Source organism: Ceratotherium simum, chromosome 9, assembly GCF_057802395.1.
Source record: "Ceratotherium simum simum isolate JZ-2026a chromosome 9, ASM5780239v1, whole genome shotgun sequence".
Classification (NCBI taxonomy): Eukaryota; Metazoa; Chordata; class Mammalia; order Perissodactyla; family Rhinocerotidae; genus Ceratotherium; species Ceratotherium simum.
In genome coordinates this window covers 37141294-37149013 of record NC_141908.1, presented here as the reverse complement: position 1 = coordinate 37149013, position 7720 = coordinate 37141294, and the positions used below count along the sequence as shown (strand labels likewise).

The following is a 7720-nucleotide window of genomic DNA, read 5'->3' as shown; positions in this document are numbered from 1 at the left end:
ATGCAATGGAGAGACACCAGTCTTAGCAATATCTTTTTGAATATGTTCCCTCAGCCAAGGTAAAAAAAGAAAAAATTAACAAACGGGACTACATCAAACTAAAAAGCTTCTGCATGGCAAAAGAAACCATCAACAAAATGAAAAGACAACCTACCAACTGGGAGAAGATATTTGCAAATTAGATATCTGATAAAGGGTTAATATCCATAATATATAAAGAACTCATACAACTCAACAACAATAAAAAACCTGGTTAAAAAATGGGCAGAGGAGCGGGACAGACATTTTTCCAAAGAAGATATACAGATGGCCAACAGGCACATGAGAAAATGTTCAACATCACTAATTATTAGAGAAATGCAAATCAAAACTATAATGAGATATCACCTCAGGACTGTCAGAATGGCTATTATGAAAAAGACAAGAAATAACAAGTGTTGGAGAGGATGTGGAGAAAAGGGAACTCTCATACACTGCTGGTGGGAATGCAAACTGGTGCAGCTACATGGAAAACAGTATGGAGACTTCTCAGAAGATTAAAAATAGAACTACCATATGATCCAGCTATTCTACTTCCAGGTATTTATCCAAACAACATGAAAACACTTAGTTGAAAAGATATATGCACCCCTATGTTCATTTTAGCATTATTTACAATAGCTAAGACTGGGAAACAACCTAAGTGCCCTCAAGAGATGATGGGATAAAGAAGATATGGCATGTATATACAATGAAATACTACTCAGCCATAAAAAAGATGAAATCTTATCATTTGCAACAGCATGGATGGACCTTGAGGGTATTATTCTAAGCAAAATAAGTCAGATGGAGAAAGCCAAGTAGCAATGATTTCACTCATATGTGGACTATAAACAATGACAAACAAACACATAGATACAGAGAATGGATTGGTGGTTACCAGAGGGGGAGGGGGAGGAGGGAGGCAGGTGAAAGGGAGACATGTGTACAGCGATGCATGGCAACTAGACTTTTGGTGGTGAACACAATGTAGTCTATACAGAAGTCAAAATATAATTATGTACACATGAAATTTATATAATGTTATAAACCAATGTTACCTGAATAAAAAAGGTATTTTAATTAAAAAAAATAAGTCTTCCTTACCATCTCTAAATCATGGTAGATAACTACTATTACCAGTTTATTGTTTGTATTTCTAAAAATGTTAATATACATAAAGCATATATATGCATATATAAATATCTCATGCATATTCATATAAGCACAAGTATGCAAACATCCCTACGTATACGTTTGTTTTTGTGTATATTTTATACAAATAAGATAATACTCTATTTCTATCTTGGAGAAATTTTCATATCAGCTTATATCAATCCACTTCATTCTTTTTATTGGCTGTATATTATTCTATTTTATGTATGTATCATGATGTACTTCACTGATCCCCTTCTACTGGATATTAGGGTTGTTTTCATTTTTTCTCATTACAAACAATACTGCAGTGAATGTTCTTACATATAAATCTTGGTGCAGTGAAGAATGTTTATGATTAAAGTAGTAGGGATTTTGGATAGATATTTCTGCATTAATCTCAAGAAAGACTGTTACAATTTGTACTTTCAAGAAGAGAATGTCTGTTTCTCCACACCTTCACTAATTTTGTATTATCCAATTTACATTTGAGTGATCTTATATGTGTTTTAATTAGCATTCATTTACATATGAGTGAATAGGAGTATCTTTGCATACATATTAAGGATTTGTATTTCTGAAGCACATTGGTTGTGTGTCTCCTTCTGTCTTAGATACTATTATATCTCAGTTTTTCTAGGCTCTGCCAAATTTATTTTTTCATGCTTTTGATCTCTAGTTCTCTGTTCATTTGTGAAACCCTAGTTTCTATACCCTATTTTATCTTTTAATAATACCAAACCGGGGGCCGGCCCGGTGGCGCAAGAGGTTAAGTGCGCACACTCCGCTGCAGCAGCCCTGGGGTTCGCTGGTTCGGATCCCGACACGCACAGAAGCCCTGCTTGTTAAACCATGCAGTGGCGGCATCCCATATAAAGTAGAGGAAAATGGGCACTGATGTTAGCCCAGGGCCAGTCTTCCTCAGCAAAAAAGAGGAGGATTGGCATCGGATGTTAGCTCAGGGCTTGTCTTCCTCACACAAAAAAATAAATAATACCAAACTCTTCTTCAACATTTGACTGTTTGAAACATATATTTATACTTTATATAATGTCAGTTTTTCAGTTTTGCCTTTATACCCATTCCATTAGAAAGTATCTAAAACTGATATAAACTTAAATTTTTTTAATACTTACAATTTAATGAAATTACAACAGTAAACATTTCCTATGTGTTTTGGTTTCCAATACTTGTCTACCTAGAGTTAATAATACTTATTACCTGTTCAACAATTACAGAAAAAACTTTTAAAATTAAGAAAAGTTCTAAATTTGAATAAAGAATATTCCCTTAAAAACATGGAACACTTCCCAAATTTGCATGTCTTCCTTGGGCTGGGACATTGCTAATCTTCTCTGTATCGTTCCAATTTTGTTGGAGCGCTAGACGTCATTTTTCTGATCATAGATTTGTCTACACTTGCAGAATTTGTGTGTGTATGTGAGCACATGTTTGTGTGCTCCACTTCACTCCTACCTAATTCCTTTACCTGCCCTGGAGCTGCCTTTGATGAAAAGCTCTGTAATACTTTGCATCATAAGTTTTGTGCATGCTCTAAATCTTCGGAATATTTCGTCTATCTTTATCCAATCCTAAAGTAATAAAGATAAACTGGAAATAACCTTTAATTATCCTAGATTTTGATAATTTTTTAACATTCAGTGCTACACGTATCTTAAAACATTACATCACTTGCTATTAGATAGCTCTATTTTAAAGTTCAGCATCTTGTATTTTTAAAAATGTATTTTAAAATTTTGCATCTTAAAACATTGATCTTAAAACATTAAAGCTTCCTTTAAACTATAGCTGAAAGGAAATATGTATGTTTGTTACATTTTGCATGAGTCTCTCTTTCTCTCACTCTTTCCATAAGGAACGCAGGAACATAGGAGAAAGGAGAAAGGTAATTGACCTCTTGACCAAGTCGTTCTGTTTGGCCAGGTTGTACCACATTGCCCTTGTGAGGTTACAGTGAAAGCCAAGCAGAGGTCTGCAGTAAGGGACTAACAGTGTTAGGATCAAAGGCCTAATTGTCTATTTTCTTGAAGTTAAGGTTATTGGCAGCTGCCATTATACCATCCATGCTGCTGTCACCAAGCACAGCCAACCAGCATGCACTAATTGCAGTGGCCTTTTCATCAAGTAAGATCATCCCACTAAACACAAAGAGCTGTCTTTCCATTAGCACAGACAGTAGCCAGCTAGATCAGCTGGGCTCCTTGAGTATGATTGGACTGTCATATTGTTATGATTTGTTCAAGTTTAGAGCATTTAGCAGATACCCTTTGCACCTCTCTTTGTACCTGAATACTATAACCTGACTGCCCCTATCATTTAAGAGGGTACTATAGCTTTTCAAAGTTCAGCAGCGCACAATTGTAGGCAGGCAACTGGTTTCTGACAAGAGATCAATACTGTCCTTCCAAACGCTGGAGTCAAGCTGCTGGGTCTGTCAGAGGGATGTGTGCTGTAATTGGATCATGGATGCTGCGAGTCATCTGAGTTTCCCTTCAGCACTGTCACAGCTGTCAGATGTCATCCCTTTGTACAGCTGTCACTGCGGGAGGGTTGGGGCTCTTTTTCTGTTCTAACCCAATGCAAATGTCCACTTAGCAGATGAATATTGAAGATATTAGACACTTCTTTATGCCTTTATGCAAAATAAAGATCTGTGTCATCTGTGAATTTCATGGAAATAAGTTGCAATTTATTCACTGTGAGAAAAGTGAAGTGAAGCCTGTAAAAATGAGAAATTATTTGGTTCAGGCTATTAAAAAAAGGAATATTTTACAGAATAAACAACAATATACAGATATTTCTCTTGAGATGGAAAAACTAATACCGTGCAGTATTTAGAATGGTCCCCTGATATTTGGATGATATTTAAAAGTATATATGTATATATGTATCTTTTGCTTCATCCATATTCTTAGAAAAGGGACAAATCTCGAACAGATTTAGGTCCTTTTAAATCATTAAAGTTTGTTGAAAAATATAAACCCACTACCCCTTTAAAGTAGCAATACAATAAGATTTAAGGAACGCAGTTATATTTAGAATCAGGTCAAGGAGTCTCAAGAAAGTTTTTAAGAAGGGGAGGACAGTCTCAATAAAAATGAGTTGATGTTTTGGTCACAAAATCCTTTTTTTCTAGGTTATTACAAATGAAATAGAAAGACATGTCTTCTGTTCCAAAATAATTATATTACCAATGAGTGGCTTCTATTAATTTCTGTCAGTTTTGCTTTTGTTTAAATTAAAAAGAACATTCAAATAGAAATGCATTTTATTTTACTGTACTTACGCTTATAATGCTACATTTTAAAAAACTGATGAATAGTTAACTTCTGGAACTGTAAACCTAGAGTCATGTACACTTGCAACATACAGTAGAAATAAAGAAGTGGCTTTGGCAATTATATTCTTAATCCAGGAACTTTCATAGCATTGAGATGGATCCTTGGAATTACCTGAGACTATCCCAAAATAAAGTACAATCTTATTTTTATTTTTATTTCTTTTACCATTTTCTTCCTGTCGCCCAAAGTTGATGTCAGAATCATTTGTGGATGGTCCAAAGGGTAATTTTTGATCCGGGTGGCTGACTTCCTTTTTCTTGAGGTCCAGACCACACACCACCTTCTCTGTCAAAAAGGCAGCTTGCACTGGCCTCCCTGACAGAGTAGCACGAACCTTATTTTCCAATATCTAACCTTAGTGTCCTGTCATTCACCAGGGGACTCACTGGGTCAGCCCTTCAAATATCCAAACTTTTTGCCTCCATCTGGCATTATGAGGTGACCTCACCTCATTTGCGGTAGCTTAAGTTTCTTGGAGCCTAAAATTAGTGACTGCCAAAATCAAAACATAGACATTTGGTCCACATGGTGGGGTAGGGCAGTGGGAGGGGAGGGAACCAAAACAAGCAAATGCACCCAATGTTTTCATTTAAAGGATGATGTGTTTGAAATGATGATGATATATGGTAATCAGGGTAAGAAGTATTGCATTTCTTCTTGCCTCAGTTAGCATTTTTCTCTGTGTGATTTTACTTTTACAAGAAGCTGGATAAAAGTCCTACAAAAATTAAGATGTTTTACTCCTATAAAACGCATTATTTAGCAATCAAATCTTAGTTGACTATCACTGGTAGAGTAAAATGGTCTTCGATAGTTACTTGTGGAGAAAATAAAGGAATGAATGAAGTAAAAATTTTAAACTTAGTTTTTTAAGGTTATTCTTCTGTGATGATAACTGTGAACTTTATATGCAACTTCAGTGACTCAAGTAGGCATTTTTTTTTTTTAAACATAGTTTATGGCTAATTACATCAGAGCTCCAAAACAGTCTTTTTTGCATTTGCATTAATAAGGGTGTCACATGACCACGTTGAAGTAGAAATATACATCAAAGGTAGATTAAAGGTTGGTTAAGCATCAAACCATGTTCCATATGTAAATTTATAGCAACGATGTGCTGTAGAAAGATAGCTTACCCTCTATTTCTCTGCTACTAAATAAAATTAAAAATTCACAACTCTGGTTTATGGGATTTTAAATGAATTTGATCTCTCTTTTGGGCAGGGCAAATAAGTGTTTTGTGATGTATTATTTTATAAAAAAAAAGAAGACCATCGTTCTGGCTCATTTAATTTTGCGAGTGAATGATCTAAGATTAACTACAGACTAGTCAGTGCAGTTTAAAAGCTGAAAGCAATTTTCAGCCATAGATGGTAATGCCACATTCAGTCCACAACTGAATGACTCTAAATGACTAAGCTTCGAGGTCTTTGTATATGACCACAGGGCCTGATAAAGCCATAGGAACACAGTAAAAGCACCAAACTAGTTCCAATTTATTTGGTGCCATCACCTTAATGAGATTAATACAGACGTGTTCATGTGCCTAATTGGTGATTTTGTTTTAACTAGTAATGAAGGATTAAAACTTCAGGCAACAGGCTGCTTGCTGGAAAGGGAATTTGAGGGGAAAAAGTTTTTAATTATAAAAGGAAGCCAGTGAAATACACCACGGCAAAGTTAATAATAATTCTTTTAAAAAAATGAACTGATTAAAATGTGTACCCTGGATCGTTCTTGCCATTTTCTGAGAAAGGGTGATTTTATGAGCAGTACCACATACTGTGCTTATTTACCAATAGACCCTTTGGCATACAAAAACATACAGAACTGTTACTTCTGGTGAAAAAAATGTTAAAACTGAAAAGCATTGGCCCCCAGGCTACTGTGGAATTTAGAGTATGTAGTATTTTTTTCTAATTTATTTTTTAACAAGTTACTACAACTGGATGACCTGTGGCTAGCTGTCATGCTAAATCCCAAAGCATCCAGTAAATCAGAGCGTCTTTGGAGAAACTTCACCTATGACTTGCAATGGGTTTGCCCCCCCTCAAAGTCTAGTTGTAACCATTTCAATGCTAACACTATTAAGCATGCTGCCAAAACACAAACACTCAGCCTCAGTCATTAAAATTTAATTATAAGGGGGCAGCTGAGCCCAGTTTGAGTTTTGAATCTGAAAAATCTTGTTTAAAAAAAAAGACTAATAAAAACAAAACTACCCAACTAAACCTATTAGCACCTGTCTATACAGGTCAAGTGAACTATATTTAAATAAAATTGCAGGTTTTGTCTGAGTTCGATATGCTCCCAATCCTCGCACTAAAACGTATTTTGATTATTATTACTCCTCTCTCACAACCGTAAAACGGACCATTGTTTCATCTCGATGTTGTTGGTGTGAGTTATATAACGTGTGCCTATAGATGTGTGCCAGCACCGTCATTTTGTTTTTCAAAACAAATAGTAAAATAAAGGAACTATATCCCTAAACTGCCAACCGAATAAGACAATATTATTTGTTATTATTTTCCCCCAAAAACTTTGCTCAATGCTAAGGTGTCTTTCCGATTAGAAAAAAGCCCTGAAATGCAAGAATTTGGTCCTTGATGTTCTATTACGAACCACTTTTAAAGGACTCTGGGTAGTGATACTGTGCAGCGTAAGATGCTACCTTCCCAGAGAATGAAGACAGAAATATATTTTACATTTCTTGTCAGATTGAACTTTAAGACATCCTGACTGCTTTCTCTATAATTTAAACATCACAGCCAAAATGGCAACATGCTTTGTTCAGTTCCAGTTGTGTGGAGTTTTAGTGCTTCATTGATTCAGAGGAAGGCTGAGGCTGGCACGGGAGCAGGGCGACGGAATCACACTCTCACTGCAGCATGTCAAGCCATTATATCTGGGACCAGAATGTCACCGTGGTCTCAATGGTTCGTCAGCTGAAGGATATGGTTAACAAATGTAAAACCAAACTTCAGAGGAGCTGGTTTTCTGTGCTAAGTGATCTGTATTCCCTCTGAATTTACTTTCCCCTAACCCCGTGAAATTAACAGTACTTTCTGACATTCGACCCCCTGACCTCACACATAATAAGAATTTAAAAAGCACCATGCATGAGTGTGTCTCTGTAATGCAAAACTGGAAAAAATGACCATGTCACAGTTTTATTATACAAA

General features: G+C 35.7%; 1 pseudogene; it reads right to left on the bottom strand.

Moving 5' to 3' along the window:
• Positions 1-2465: 2465 nt before the first annotated feature.
• Positions 2466-2562, bottom strand: LOC147916267 (U6 spliceosomal RNA; annotated as a pseudogene).
• Between the last annotated feature and the right edge of the window lie 5158 nt (positions 2563-7720).